Source organism: Belonocnema kinseyi, chromosome 6 (assembly GCF_010883055.1).
Source record: "Belonocnema kinseyi isolate 2016_QV_RU_SX_M_011 chromosome 6, B_treatae_v1, whole genome shotgun sequence".
In the NCBI taxonomy this organism is placed as follows: Eukaryota; Metazoa; Arthropoda; class Insecta; order Hymenoptera; family Cynipidae; genus Belonocnema; species Belonocnema kinseyi.
The window spans coordinates 115,354,145-115,371,202 of record NC_046662.1 but is presented as its reverse complement, the minus strand read 5'-3'; the positions used below and the strand labels follow the sequence as shown (position 1 = coordinate 115,371,202).

General features: G+C 33.7%; 1 protein-coding gene across 7 annotated transcripts in view; it reads right to left on the bottom strand.

The window, feature by feature from the left end:
- Nucleotides 1–17,058, bottom strand: part of LOC117174733 (cyclin-dependent kinase 4-like) — a 549,135-nt gene that overhangs the window by 211,605 nt on the left and 320,472 nt on the right. Inside the window, exon 4 of one of the 7 annotated variants that reach the window (XR_004467351.1) lies at nucleotides 9,113–9,354. The exons of the other annotated variants lie outside the window; for them this stretch is intronic. The gene's annotated coding sequence lies outside the window, so the exon portion shown is untranslated. Of the gene's footprint in view, nucleotides 1–9,112; nucleotides 9,355–17,058 lie in introns of those variants that run through there. 7 annotated transcript variants of the gene reach the window in all.

The following is a 17,058-nucleotide window of genomic DNA, read 5'->3' as shown; positions in this document are numbered from 1 at the left end:
TGCATGAAATCGGCTTCGAATTGGTTCCTCAGCCACCGTATTCACCAGACCTGGCCCCCAGCGACTATTACTTCTTCCCTAACCTGAAGAGATGGCTCACCGATGAGCGTTTTTACTTAAATGATGAGCTGATAGCTGAAACTGAGGCGTATTTTGGAGACCTTCCGATCGAGTACTTTTCGGATGGTATCAAAAAGTTAGAAAATCGTTGGACTCGCTGTATCGACCTAAAAGAAGAGTATGTTGAAAAATAAAACCGGCTTTGGCCAAAAAAACGTCTCCGTGTTTCATTTTTCAGGGACTTATCAGACTGCCTAGTAGATTATTTAATATCAAAATTTTCAAAAGTTTGATATTTTGATGTGCACAATTCAATTCTTTAACACTCATAAGCCGCGGAAATTCAATAAAATTAGGTAACTCTTTGCGTGAATATTTTAATAAAGCACATCCTAATTCATACAAGTCAACAATTTCCATAGACTTAATTGCAAAGCATCTTAGCCTATTTTTCCTTTTGCATCCTCTGAAATAGACTTTACTAGGAATTTTTAAAAATAGAATTTAACATAGGAAAAAGATAATCTTTTTTCATTTCCCTTTTCCATTACCTGAAACATATTGGTTATTGATGTCCACATAAAAAACTTTTTTATGACATATTGAAATTTATTTTCCCAAAAAAGTACTCTTCAAAAACTTTATATTTAAAGCTGTAATTAATGTAATTTAATGTTGAATATTGATATTTTTACACTTTTCAGAAAACAATATGTACAGAGCAGCATGTAAAGCTACCATGTTGCGGCAGCTACGTACATTCTCCCTTTACCGATTGTGTTTACCCAACGTGCCTGTAGCGCTGGGACCTTCTACATGCATATATCCTACTACCGTTTTTTTTATTATCGTTGTCTTTGCTGCTTTTATTTTTATCTCTATCGTGACAAACAGGCGCTGAATGAACTTTACGTTTACAAATATTACAACAAGAGTGACGATGTCAATAATTTTTAGCAAAATGGTGTGGCTTACCACAACATTAGCGATTTCTCGTATAGTCTGATGATGATGGTGATCATCTTCTTTGATTTTCTTTTACTGCAGGTGCTCTTGAATTTTCTCGTCGTTGTCGATATCTAGGTCGACCTCTGCTTCTTGACATCCAATGTTGTGATTTACCAATACGGTGTAAATTTGTGGTACTGCTATCTTCCTTAGAATTATGCTGATCAATTTTTTGGCATCTTTGTATGCGGCCTCCACTGCCAATGCGGTCTTTACAGTTTTATTAAAAGTAGGTTCTTTAATTTTTAATATCTTAGTCATTATGTATTTACTAATTGCACCAATAACCAGTTGATCCCACATCTGCTTCCCAAGATTAGTAAATTTGCAATCGTTTCCTAAGTCTTTCAGTGAGGAAATGAACTCCGAGATAGACTAAGAAAACTAAGTTTTTAAACTACAATTCGGCCCGTTCGCCCGGTGCACTGATTTTACGAATGAGCGCGTACGTTTCTGCGTTCACATTACTCGAGAAAACTGCACGTTTTTTTTGTATCATTTACGATGCCATTAGCTATAAAATATTGTTCTAATCTTTCCAAAAACATTTCTCAATCATCAATTTTGTGGTCAGAGTCAAGTTTAGACGAGATCTCTATTTTGCGTTTATTTACAAGTACATCAATATTTTAATTTTATAACCCTTTACTATCCATTTTATTATCTGTATTTTTCAGCATACTCTGATTTTTAATATGTGTTTCATTTTTTCCGTAATTTATCTATGGAATCACTTTCTTCTACGGAATATCACGTTTACGGCAATTTTTAATTACTCCATTCTTGTTTCATTGATAAATCCACGATAGACCGATCTTATTTATATCTTTAAGAGTTAAAAAGGCTTCTATAATTCATATAACATATAAAACAGAAATGGCCATGCGATGGAGTTGGTGGAGACCTGAAGTGTCAAGCGGCACTAACTCGTTTACAAGAATCATTGAAAGATCAGATCCAAACAACGAACCGTTTGCATCAATGGTAAAAAAATCGTTGACAGAAACTGTTGCTCTCTTGAGTACGAAAAACGATTTCAATGAAACTAGTGCAATGTTGTCAACGTGTTTTGCCAATGCAGAGACTGTGACAGATACTTTGAAGTAAGTCGTTCTCTGAGAGGCTAGGTGACTCACATTGAAAAGCACCCTGAAAAGATGTTTAAAAACGACCTGCAACCTGCTTGTGGTGAACTCTGAAAACTTATTTATAGAGGCTAATTGCAGAAGATCATAATGTAGATATAGGTTGTATTGAGTATATTGAATGCAAAATTGTCAAAGCTGAAAATTTCCCTATTTTGGTCAATACAGGGTTTGAAGGAGAAGAGTACTACTTTTTCAAAAGTAGTGACAAAAATCGGTGACGTCGGAGTTCGTCAAAAATTGATTATAACTCTTTATTTCGATAAATCATTAAATTCATAGAAAGAGCTTTCTAAAACACTTATAGAGTTTTAAAAATTCACACTTGAACTACGATGTGTATAGACAAAAGCTGAAAATGTTGGCCTCTGCCATTAGTCAAACCGTTTGTCGCAAATCTTAAAATTTACGCCAAGACTTAACCCTCTACCGCCCTTAAAACTTTCTTTTTTTCTGAATTTTGAGATATTTAGGCATATTATTCCTATGGCGGAGTGTATACAAAACTAAAATTCTAGCTCATTACCGTCCTGACTTTCATGTAAATCCTTGCGTTAAAAATTGCTGTTCGTCTCAAAGTCATATTTAAAAAAACTCAAGTCTTCCAAACATTACATATATGTCGCTGTGGGCGGTAGAGGGTTAAGAAACAACAGTACTACAATATGTATTTGTAAATTCAAACAAAATCTGAATCAACAAATGAGCCAATTTTGACAAACAAAATATATGTTGCAAAGGTCAGCGAGACTAAAAAAAAAGGTTTTCAACCAATTCTGAGCAAAAATACGGATAATAAATTTGTTTACAATTTTTAAGTTTATAACTTTGAATTACCTCTAATTTCTGTTAAAAAAATATTCTTAAGACGCCTGGATCTAAATATTTGTTTTCTAAATTAATCGGAGTGGTGCGTTATGGTTAAAAAATATTCAAAAATTTAACAAAAAAAGTTCACTCATTTTTTTGTCTACATTTTTTTTCACTTTTTCTCGAAAATTGTCTCATTGGTTTGTGTATTATAACATATATTTTATTCATTAACAACGGTTAAGCGATTTTCAACAAAAAATACTTCCTTTACTTTCATTCCCTTCTCCATAACTTAAAAAAAATTAAATTTTAAGTATCGTTTCCGACCCATCTTAATGATGTTAGTTGGCGCCAATGGCGCCAGAACGAGATTTTTTTGAAGCGGCAAACTCTCTTTTTCTCTATGTGGTAGACATAGGTACATTCAGAGGGGGGGGAGGAGTTTCGGCATTGCCCCACCCCCCCAAACAAAATTGGGGGGCTGCTCTTTTGTTCCGGCGCCACTGGTTCTGGCCACTGTTCCGGTGAACAGACATTTATTTGTTGTTGAAATTTTGAAACGAATTTCTAACAATGACGCACCACGATATAACAAAAAACTGAAATTGGCAATTTGAAACATAACTTTAAACAAAATTATATGCGTATTTTTAATCGGAATTTTTAAAAATATTTTCTTTTATCAGTCTCATTGACCTTTATAACATACATTTCGTTCGTCAAAAGCGGCTCATCCGTTTACCAGAAAAAATTTTCTTCCTCCCTCTATAACTGAAAAAAATGAAATTTACTATTGATTATTTGCATGGTTTTTCATTCATGTTGATGCCCATAAATGGTGCCAATATGGGCTTGATACTACGAGTTGTACTTTGTACTGCCAGCTTTACGTACAGCTAGCAGTTCCATGTTAGAAATATTTGTTACACCAACTTGTTTCTTGCCAAGACATTGATGGCTCACTTCGGGTTCGAAAACAACCCCTATCACTGAAAACCCACCCTATTGAATAAATAAGCACTAATCACAAAATTACGGGTTACTCTCTTAAAATGAACTACCCGTGTAGAAATTGCCCTAATAGTCCCTAATAATATTGGGGCTTTATTATGGGCAAACCTTCAAATAATTTGAACGATTTTTTTTCCATATTTCCTGGTTGAAGGTGGAACTACTTTGTAAAAATTTAGTTTTTTGATTAATGATTCATCAATTTAGTAAGAGAAATTTGTTTTCTGAAGATTTAACTATTTTGTAGAAAATTCCTTGTGTTTTTGGTTAAAAATTAATTTTTCTAACTAGAAATTTAACTTTTCTATGTTTCATTGAAAAGTGATCTTTTTTAGTTGAAAATTTTTGTATTTTATTGAATAATGGACTTTCTTGAAAGAAAATTCATCTTTTTTGTCGAAAATTTAATTATGATTAAACATTCACTTTTTGTATGGAAAATCAGTCTTTGCGGAAAATAAATTTCTTTTGTGCAAAATTCATGTATTTTATTAAAAATTCCTTTTTTAGTATACAGTTTATCCTTTTGGATAAAAATTCTAGTTTTTGTTCGAAAATTTAACTATTTTTTAAAATTTAACCATTTTATTTTTAATTGATTTATTTTCTTCAAAATTTATTTTTTTGGCAGAAAACTAATTGTTTTAGTTAAAAGTTGAACTATTTTTATTAATAAATAGTCAAATAGCCATTAATATTGATATAATATTTTATAATAATAATATTAACATAAATAATACATATATATAATAGTAATAATATCCATTCTACATGTTATATACACTTGAAAAACATGACCTCAAAATCGACTCACGCATGAAATTAAGAATCACGCGAAAAATTAAATTCACCAACTACTTTCATTTCTTTCAAATGGGATCGAGATATAAATAGAAGACCACCGAAGTCTTCTGAAGCTTTTAGATCGGTATGGAGGGGATAAATTTGTAGCTCGTTCTGGCAGCACTGCGTGCCAGACGACTGAAGGTTCATGCCTTCCCGCGTGGAGCGCTATATCATTGATTGAATCTATGATTTAGCGTCACTGTTATATATTCAGTAGCGCTGTTTGAATTGAATCACTTACTGGTTCACCCAGTCAAAGTTGGAAAATCACTAGTTCCCCAGTGATGATTCAAAATGCTGAATTAAGCATACGGCCATAGTCGGCAAAAATATTGCCGAAGCTCAGGTGCCATTATCGCGCCAATGACAGAATGATAACTATCCCCTGCACTTGGCAGCCAAGGTTTGGCTGCCATTGTCGGCCCAACACTGGGTACCAGTATTGGAACAAACCTGGCTGCCATCGTCGTGCCATTGCCGGATTGATAACTATGGCCTTGACTTGGCAGCCAGGGCTTGGATGCCATTGTCGGCCCAACACTGGGTACCGTCTAAGGATATCGCAAAAAAGATATTTAAAAAATAAATATTAACTGATTGCGAGTACCTTGAATATAAATATTAATGGCCCTGTTTAGATTGAATACATATATTTTATTTTGAACATTATATTACAAATAAAATTTCTAACGCTACGGGGTATCGAACCTACATCGATATACCTAAATCTATTGCCTAGCAGTCGGACGTGCTAACCAGTCCGCTAAACCGACAATTTGAAACTCTGTGAAAAAGTCATTCCCATAAGCTGCAGTTCAGAAAACTTAAGGGCATGTGACACAGCTAAATACCTATATTACCGACCTCACTTTATCCGTTCACTGAATGTTTTTTTGAACCTAAGACAGTTTTTTGCAAATAAAATATCGAGCTGAAACTTTGGAAAATGTATTAGAGTACAATAAAGTACGTTTAGGTACTGCATTTTGGTAGGAACTTCACTGAAAATTATTTTATCTTTTTTCTGAACTTCGACATTTTTTGAATGTTCGAACTTTTTTATACATAAAATATCCGTCTCAAACTTTTAGAAATGCAAGAAAGAAAACTGCGTTAAAGTACAAAGCTTAATAATAAAAGATGTAAAAAAAATATATTTCAACTATCAATTCCATCGGCATCAGCCGGTAACGTTGTACACAAAAATACGTACCCTGGCGGCCACTAAACGAGGCTCTAGAGGGTTCGTATTTTCGTGTACAACGTTACCGGCTGATACCGTTGAAATTGATAGTTGAAATTTTTTTTTACATCTTTTATTATTAAGCGTACAAAAATGCAGTACCTAAACGTAGTTTATTGTACTCTAATACATTTTCCAAAGTTTCAGCTCGATATTTTATTTACAAAAAAAGTTCTTAGGTTCAAAAAAATATTCAGTGAACTCATAAAGTGAGGTCGGTAATATAGGTATTTAGCTGTGTCGCATGCCCTTGAATAACCAAATTTTAAGCTCTCTTTTTCTAATTATTTATTATTATGCGACGTTGTGTAAATGTAAAAAACATGAAATGTTAACAGGAATATCAATACACTAATTTTTAAATAAATAATTTAAATCCATTACAATTTTTCTTCGCGTAATATTTCATTTTTATCCGTTGTAGCCTGCTGTACAACTTTTTTCAATGACAGCAAATGTAATTTTTATAAACATTAACGATTTTTAATGACAGAACTTAACAAATCTCATCGTGAACTTTGACAATTTTTCAATACATTTTTTATCTTTCCCATAAGATTTGTTTATTAGGTGCTAAAACTAAGACTGGGTAAAACAAAGTGCCGATTCTGGGTCAAGCATCGGTGGAGAATCGGCAAATATAAATAGCCAATATAGGCTGCCAGCACTGGCTCAACATTGGGCCGATTTAAATTAAACATGGTTTGCCGTGATAAAAGTGACATTCGGCCCAGTAATGTGCCGTCACTGGGCCAGACTTTGGCTGATCCTCGTGAAACATGGTTTCCCGCACTAAAAGTGAGACTTTGCGCAATAAAGTGCCGATACTGGGCCAAGCATCGGTGGAGGATCGGCAAATATAAATAGCCAATATAGGCTGCCAGTACTGGCTCAACACTGGGCCGATTAAAATGTCTATATTGGCCCAATAACTTTAGTCGACCTTTGGCTGCCAAAATTAGACCACCACTGGGCCGTGTATTCAGCTCCGGCAATTCGCACTTGGGCTGAGTCGAGATTTCGGCCTGATGTTTTTGAGTTGGTTTATGACTTGGGGTAAACATACCTGAGTGTGTACCAGGAAGAGGTGACTGTACGCTGGTTTTCCTGTACGACCCTATCCACAATGCCGCGTTTCCCAAAGAATACTGCAATCATTCTTTTGTTTCCAGATCGAGACTTCCGCACCTCCACTAAAGCATCCTCATCCTCAAACAGCCAGATCTTGTTTTGTGATTTTGCTCGAATGTCGTAATAATACAGCCAGGTTTCGTCGCCCCTTATAATACTATTTACATCTCGAGAATATCCCAATTCAAATCTTTTTAGCATTTTAAGGCACGACTTTACTCTCGCTGCCATTTGCTCCTCGGTCAAAGCATGTGGTACCCATAGAGTACAAACTTTCCTAACATTTAAATGTTCATGCAGAATTCGATGGACTGCTGGTGCACTAATTTGCAACATTTGCTCTATCTTCCGGTACGTGATTCTTCCATTATCATTCAGTAGATTATTCACAGACGCAATGTTTTTCGATGTCACCACTTCCGGCGGTCGACCTGAACACTAGTCGTCCGCGAGACCGAAATTCCCCTTTCGAACTGTTTGTACCATCGGAAAATTGTTGTGCGATGTGGACAGTCCTTACCCAATACCGGAGACATTTCCTCAAAACTTTGATCTACACTTAAACAGCGAGAAAAGTTGTATCGAATTATCGCACGATATTCTTCCTTTCTCCACGGCGCCATTTCTTAATCGTTCCGGGCTGCGTGCTTAGACTGTACTGAGACCTGAGTCAATGGGTTTCCTCTTCCCACCTAATTTTTGACGCTCTTTCTAATGACGCAAGGATCATCAAACTTCTTCCAATAGGTTTCGCGTATTTCAAAACTTTCGTAGCGCCCTACTTATGTAGTTTCAAATGGAAAGTTTTGTATTCGACCAATTTTTAAACCAGTTTGACCTTGAAAGCTCAATTAAAAAAATTGATATGTGAAAATGAAATAATTTCTTCATTTTTAATGGTTTCAATGGTTTTACGATAAGCATTAAATTGCAACAGTTTCCCTATTTATAAGTTTGAACTTTTCAATTAACATTGAAATTGTGGAATTTCTAACAGTCCGATTGACATTTTAAACATTGTTTATTTCTGAATTTTTAAACATTTTCTATTTAGCCGTACTTTTTATTTCGAACCTTTTTCAGAATAATTCCATTTTCAAGGATTACAATTGAAACTGTTTTTTTTTTCATTTTGACTGCGGAGAATGAAGGTGTCCTTATTTCGGTTTTCCAAAAATGTCTGTAATGAATGTTTAAGTTACATTGCAATTTTTTAAATTTAATACAACTTTCCAATTCTGCAATTTCAGATGCTTTTACTTTGAAATATTAAACTTGACTTTCAATTTCGAATAGTCAAATTTGAATCCTTTTGCATTTAAATTCATAATGTTTTTTTTAATTTCACTTTTCAATAATTCTATTTTATTTTAAATTATTTTAATTATAAATTAAAAAATTCAGCCCTTCAAATGTTAAATCATCTATTTTTCAAAACTCTTAACGAACAATATTCCATTGCCAAGAATTATATTACATTAATTTTCTTATTACTATTTCACAGCTCATTGCTCATAAAATAATAATAGACAGCATAGTCACCGTATACGTTCTTTCAATACTATTAATTACAGGAATTTAAAAATATCACCGAAACATTTGAATATGATGTATTGTTTTAATTGTGTCGGCGATATGAATACTCCGTGTGGAAAAGTTGATTGGGCCCCAACTAGATTGCCCAACTAATAGTTGGGCCCCAATTGGGCAGCCCAATCAATGCCCAATTGGGCAGCCCAATCAATGCCCAATTGGGCAGCCCAATCAATGCCCAACTGGGCTACTGTCTGGGCTGTAACGGTCAGCCCAACGAATGTCCAGATAGAGGTAACAAGCTGGGCCTTAGTTGAGCAGCCCACTTTATGCCCAATTAATAAAAAAAGGGGTAGAATTATTGAACTCCTAAAGTTAAAAGTAATAAACAATGAATATTTGTTAGTATTTTTTTTAATTTGACGCTTCCTCATGATTTAAAAACTCTTAGCATCCTCTTATTTCTTCTGAAATCCATTCCAGTCTCTTCCAACAGTCAGCTCAGTCCTAAAAGCACCTGAAGTATGGGAAACAGCACAAAGCGATCTCTTGTTATGTTCATTTCTACAAAGTAAAAACAAAAAAGCTTTGTAAAAATAACCCCATTTTATGGAAGCTTGAATGGATTCGACTACAAGAAAAAACGGCGTTCGCAACGAGAGAGCTCGTTTGCGGCGTTGCGGCTCACACAGCCGCACAGTGCACACGTTAGGCAATAAAGGCGGGGTTTTCAAAATTATAAAATGCTTAGTTTAGAAAAAATATGTTATCATTGTTGTTTCACTTGAAAATGTTACAATACTCTGCTGATCTGTTTGTTATTGTATGAACAATAATAAATGGTCAGAAGTTCTTTTTAAGGATGAGAGAAAAAAACCTCAGGAAATCAATGTACTTTAACATTTTCCAACAAAATATAATAAACAATCAATATTCGTGAATAATTCATTTACTATGTAATTTTATAGATTAAGAATTCTTTTCATTCATGTGAATGAAATAGGACTCCTAAATTCTACTCGAATCGCTCATTATTTTGCAACCCGTTTGCCTAATTCATTATTCGCACGGCGTTTTCTGTTTATCAGAATTATCTTGATTTATTTATTTATTCTAAAACGGATACAGTTTACAATAACTTTACCGAAGTGAATAGCAGCTGACCACAGCCGATATTATATCTCTCTACTGCCCTCTATCGATATAACTGGACCCAGTGGACACCGGGACATCTTAAAGACATCCTTAGAATTTACCTCTATGCCATGTGACTTGACATCTTTAGGACATCCTTTGGATCTTTTTATATCTTTAAAAGGTTCTCAGGACGTCCTCAAGACCTCTGTTAAAAGATTTTCATAAGACAACTTGAGGACTTGTGTGGCCATTGGGGAATTACATTTTGTGCGACCAGACTCGCTTGATCCAATAGTGCTTACTTTGGGCGTTCTCCGGGTGATCCCAATTTAAGCCCAATCAAGTAAAAAATCAAGCACTGTTCGGTTTTATCTACATAAGTTTTGACAATTCAAATTTCGGAATAATTGGAATAGTTTCAGGATTTGGCTGGGATTGCATCCACTAACTCTTACGATTAAAATAATCTGTCAATTAATTTATGATGCCCACTATCGGCGTTCTATGGGTATGCCCAATGTAAGCCCAATTAGGAAATCAAAAACTAAATCGGCTTTATCAACATAAATTTTAATAATTAAAAATTCGAAATTTTTGAAAACGTTCCAGAATTTTGATGAGATTGCACTCACTTACTTATTTTATTAAAATAACGTGTTAATTAATTTAAAACACAAACTATGGACGTTCTATGAGTATGCCCAATGAAAGCCAATCAAGAAATCAAACACTGATCGGCTTTTTCAAAATGAGTTTTGATGCTTGAAAATTCGAAATAATTGGAAAAGTTTCAGGATTTTAGCCGGATTGCATTCACATAATTATTTAAATAAAATAATTTGTGAATTAATTTCATTTTTTTTAATTGGGCTGCCCAGTTGTTGCCCGACTGGTTTGCTCCGATAGAGCCCACTTTGGGCGTTCTATGGGTAAGCCCAACGTACGTCCAAGCACAGAATCAAACACTCACCGGCTTTATCAACAAAAGTTTTGATCATGGACATAGGAAACAAGGGTCTAGGCATGCCATTGCGGGGGAGATGCAATGAGGGGGGAGGTCCGCCACCTTTTGATATCCGGCGACAAACATGGCAGCGCCTACATGTTTATATTTTCATGGACAGTTTGTCGGCAAAAATTCTCGTGCGCCTTATTAAATGGCACATCGTAAGATGGCGGCTCTCCCCGCTCATGGAATTCTCCCCCCTCCCGTGGATTCAACCCCGCTCGCCACAGTTAGGATGGCATGCCTAGTCCCGTGTTTCCTATGTCCATGGTTTTGATAATTACAAATTCGAAATAATTGGTAAAGATTCAAGATTTGGGTTAGATTGCACCTACGTAATTATTTAATTAAAATAATTTGTGAACTAATTTAACTTTTTGTTAATTGGGCTGCCGAGTTGGGGCCCAATTGGCGCCCAGTTATTAGTTGGACTGATTTCCACATGGGACGAAGAAGCAAAACTGTTATATTAATACTCATACTATCTCTACCGATAGAAATCTCTGAGTATTCTCTAGCAAAATAGCCTGACCCATTTGAGACTATAAACACAGTCGATTTAAGCGATTTAGTCTCCGAGATAGTCTGAGGGATTTGGGTCCTTTTCGAGGTCCTTTTAGATCCTTTTAAGAGTGGTGCGACGGTAATATAATTTTCCTTTTGTATTCGTCACATACCGGGCGGGCAGAGTTATTTACAGCAGTTGGCCGTCGCTAATCCGACTCTCCCTTTTTAAATTTCTCTTCAAATTATTAACACTTTTTTTTAATTAATGAATTTTCTCATTATACTTATTTATAATTATAACTTATATACTAATATACAATTTTCTAGTTGGATTAAAAAATGTTGTCTTTTTTGGCGTATCTCATTCCATTTACGAGAAACGTCGTATTAATTCCAATTTTAGGCATTTAAAAAAAAGTTAGATACCTGAAATCATCGAAACCCGTAGACTCCGAATTATTATGTTTTAGGCTGTTAACTGTGAAATTAAAAAAATATACTTCTAAATTTTAATCCGAAAGCTTAGCAAAGGACCCTTGAGTGTCGGCTACTTTATTGATATAGCCTATCTGCTTGTTATTTATGATCGTATTTCTATTTCAATTTCGGGAAGGAAATTTTAAAGCCTATAAAACATTTAAAAGAACTACCTGGACCTTTAAATATATTTACTTGAGTGCCTGCGGAGAATTTCTCTGAGCTTCTCTGACCCTAGAGAATCTTTAGAATATACTCAAAGATTTCTATCGGTAGCGATATTCTGTTTTTGAAAAGGATACTTTCTTCTAAGCTCGAGGGGGGGCATAAGGGAACAAGTCATTCGAAAAGATTTATCACGGGCTATTAGTATACTGTTACAGCCAATAGTGACACTTGTTAGCCTTTCCAGCCAACAACTGCATTCTGGTGAGCCCAGCTTCACTTGTACGTGTACTATTCTTACACATGTACAAAAGTGCAACAGTGACAGATATTCAAAATAAATTATCTTCATCCGCTTATGTGCGTTTCTTGTCTTTTGGTAACGGCAAAACTTTTTCCAGCTGTCAAGTGAAATGAGTGAGTAAAAGAAGTGCAATGTAATTCATACTTTTAGTTTAGTCAATAACATCAGATTGCGATTATGAAAGGAGTCCATTTATGAAAGTGATAAGTATGGAATTTAATGAAATGATATGAACGTGCGATTTTGCAAATGAAATCTATACTTACCATTTTCATAAAGAACTTCTTTGATTGCCACAATCTTATTAAACCCACTTGACTTATGTATTCACTTAACAAAAGTATTAATTATTATAGTTTATACCTTTTAACACTCATTCCACTTGACAGCTCAAAAAAGTTTTTCCGGCAGCAAAAGAAAAAAAGCTCGAATAACCTGATAAACCTACTTTATTTTAAAAAGCTGTTTCACTCGCACTTTTTCCGTGTGTGAAAATATGACAACGTGGCACTTGCAATTATAACATTTAAAAAAGATTTGTTTTCTACCAAGTACTTACATTTTCCAAATGAATAGTTTTACTTTTAACTGAATAGTTGAATTTCCTAAAAAAAATAGTTAGATTAGCAACCAAAAGTATGAATTTTCAACAATAAAGTGTATTTGCTCTCTACCAAATACTTTTTATTTCATATCAATTTTATATATTTTCGATCCAAAAAGACAAATTCTCAACAAAACGTGGGATAGTTGATATCTCGATAAACAAAATTTCAATTTACGAAAAACCAGTTCGATTCTGCCCAAAAAACGAATCTTCACCAAACCGTATTTATTTTAACACGAGTTCTACATTCAACCAAATAGTTGAATTTTCAAATAAAAAGATGTATATATTCAACCACAAATAATTTCGTAACCAAGAAGATCCATTTACTACCAAAAAAGATGAGTTTTCGAGAAAACATATGCTTTTGAACGATATACTTGTATTGTTTTGAACAAAATAAGAATCTTCAACGATAGTATGAAAATTAATCTAAACTGGTGATTTACCAACGAAACAATGAATTTTAAAACACACAGTTGAATTTTCAACCTAAAACATAAATTAATTAACAAAAAGATTCATTTTCAACAAAATACATTTATTTTTATCTACAAAAGATAAATTGTCAATAAATAGGTGTAATAAATCATGTTTCGTTACAAAAATAAGTTTTCCTAACGCACGCACGAAATGTTCGATTTTCGACGCATGTATTGCGTGCGGTAGGTGCTGCCCTTGCGCTATTTGAGTAAGATTACTTTTTCTTGCTGTTACGCTTGCACATTTCGAGTCAGAATTACTTTCCAGGACTGTCGGAATCATAACCTCACTTCATTATGATTTGACGCTTGAAAGACTGGTTGTGAGTAGTGATTAGTTATTGGACATACTCGAAGTGATAAGTTACCATAAATTACTGATAAATTAACAAAAATTGCCGATAAATGACCGAAAATTTTGGAAACTTTTAGAAATCTGAAATTATTGGTAATTTGATCATTTTTCATAAATTTCTTAAAATTTTGGAAATTTATCCAATTTTTCAACAACTTTAGGAAGTTTTTGAAATTTATCAAATTTTCAGAAATTGTTGAAATTTATCAAATTTCCAGAAATTTTTTAAATGTTTGAATTTCCTCCAAAAAGCTTCAGATACACTAAATTTCTATACATTTTCGGTAATTTACAAATTTACCAAAAATTTCCGGAATTTTTGTAATTTTAGCATAAATTTCCAAAAATTACAATACATTTTCAAAAAATTGGTTTTTATTGTTTCTCAAATCGAAAATTTCCCGCATTTGTTAGAAAAGATATCGTGTGCTACAGGAGCTAAAAGTAGGCAGTTGAAACTCTTGTGAAGTTTACAGTACTTGCCATCGGCTCATCTGCAAGTCGTCTCTGGCTCGTACAGCTAACTTCACACTCGTATGGAACTGCCTACTTTCCGCACTTGTACCATAATATACTATTTCAACCACGAATATTAAATTTCTTTAAACAATATACAATTTGCACAAAAAGTGGAATAATTGCAATTTCAGTTACATATGTTAAATTGTTAAATCAAGTTATCCATCTTTCTTCCATATTTGTTGTCGTAGAATCTGAGAAGAGAGGATAAGTTACGAAAGCTCTCGACAGAAATGGAACGGATTAACCGATTGTCTTCTTCCTTTTTTTAATCCTTTCGTCGTTATCTAATGCATCTAATGCATCTAATGCAGAATATTGAAATTAAATTCCTTAATATTTCAATGATTTTTTATTTCTCTCAGCCGGTTCTTATCACTAACAATGAGAAGGTTGAGTGAGGCATGACAGGCACTCAATCAAATCCTAAGCTCGATCCTGGGTTTTTATGACGTTTTAAGTATCGTCGAAAAAACAACAATCTAGTTTCATTCGGAAATGATCTGCCCTAAATTTCTTTCACCATATGTACACTCATGGTGGCCATTTTCTACTTTCCAGGCACACAAAATGCATTACATTTTCAATTAATTGGCATAAAACAAGAACCAGGCAATTTTTTCGAAAAAAGCTCTCTAGTCCGTCCTGTATTTAGGCATTTATATTCTACGTTTGAAATATGAAATCATACAATTCAGAATTGTAGGAGAAAAGCTTGTCAGAGTAATACATGGGCTCATTTTTAAACCAGGAGAAGCACCTTAAGGTCCTTTATCAAAATGTCTAATCGCGTTCGAATTTTGAGGCCGCACGGTTTATTTGAATAGTTACTGTAAATTCAAAAAAGCATTCATGAAAATCGGTTAATATTTGCAGTAATAACGTGTTAGTTTGTAGAAAAAAGAGTATTGTGTTTTGAATGTGTAGGCTGCACGGTTGAATATTTTTGACTTATTTTTTGCATACGCCATCTAAATTATTATATCTTGAAGCACACAGAGCCGATTTTTTTTATAAAATCATTACATTATGGATTATAATCTAGATTATACGCGCCGAAAATACATATACAGCTAACTCTGCGTGTTACTACTACTGTTCTTCCTTTTTTGATTATTAAACAAAATATAAACATTTTATCAAAAAATTGGCTCTGCTTGCTTCAAGATATGGTTATTTAGATCAGGTATGCAAAAAATTAGACAAAAATATACATCCTCGTGGACTCCGAATTCAGACGCGGTTGTCATTCTCACATCCGTAATAACAACAAATTAACACTTTGACTATTATGAGATAACGGTCTGTTACAAAGACTGTCATTATAAAATCGTGGATCAATTTATTTTTCATGCGAAAACTCAATTTATTTATATAATTACAAACAAATGAGTAAAAAATTTAGGAAAATTGTTTAACGTGTGCAGGAATAATGGACGTCTTTAGGGAATTTAGCCTGACTTGTTTAAACAATTATTAATTATTTTTACAATCGTTTCCCCCTTTAAGTTATAGGAATCGTGAAAGGTTATTTTCCTCAGAATATTTAGTACATTAAAAAAAATCATTTGTTTAAACAATTGTTTCCCGTACATCGTAAAAAAATACTGTTTACTGCAATTGATGGCACAAACGATTCCTACGACTAACACAGGGAGATAATGGTGAAAGTAGATAATAATTGTCTAAACAACTCAGATTAAATTTCCTAAGGATGCCCATTATTCTTGCACACGTTAAAAAAATTCCTGAATCTTCTATTCACTTGTTTGTAATTATATAAATTAATTGATTCTACGCGTCAAAAATAAATTAATCCACCATTTTATAACGACAGTTTTTGTAACAGTGCGTTATCTCATAATAATGAAAGTGTTATTTTGTCGTTATTACGGAAATCAGAATGACAATCGCGTCTGAATTTTGAGTCTGCATGGTTGAAAATTTTTGTCTAATTTTTTGCATATCTTATCTAAAAAACCATATCTTGAAAAAATCAGAGTCATTTTTTTGATAAAATGTTTATATTTTGTTTAATAATCAAAAAGGGAAGAACAGTAGTAGTAACACGCAGTGTTAGTTGTATATGCATTTTCGGCGCGTATAATCTAGATTATAATCAATAATGTAATGGTTTTATAAAAAAAACCGGCTCTACGTACTTCAAGATATGAGAATTTAGACAGCGTATGCAAAAAATGAGTCAAAAATATTTAACCGTGCGGCCTACAAATTCAAAACAGAATACTCGTGTTTTTTACAAACTACCACGTTATTACTGCAAATATTAACCGCTTTTCATGAATCTTTTTTTCAATTTATTGTAATTATATAAATCAATTAATTCTGTTAATCAAAATTAAATTAATCAATGATTTCATAATGTTAGTTTTCCTAACTGGACGAAATCTCGCAATATTGCCCGGCATTCATTCGTTCCGTGTCTTTCATCACCCTGCGGGGAGTCTGCTGACTTAAGTTTGAAGCACTCATTAAGTGTCACAGCTATTGTTCTCTATTTTGATTATTAAACAAAATCTAAACACTTCATCGAAAAACCGGCTCTGCTTGATTTAAGTTATGGTGATTTAGGTAGGGTGTTACTCTTTACTTTTTCTTCCATCACACTCACTCAAGCTTTGCCGAATTACATGTACATATTTCAGGCTAGAGATTGAAATATAATTAAACTGTATGTTATTAAGTATT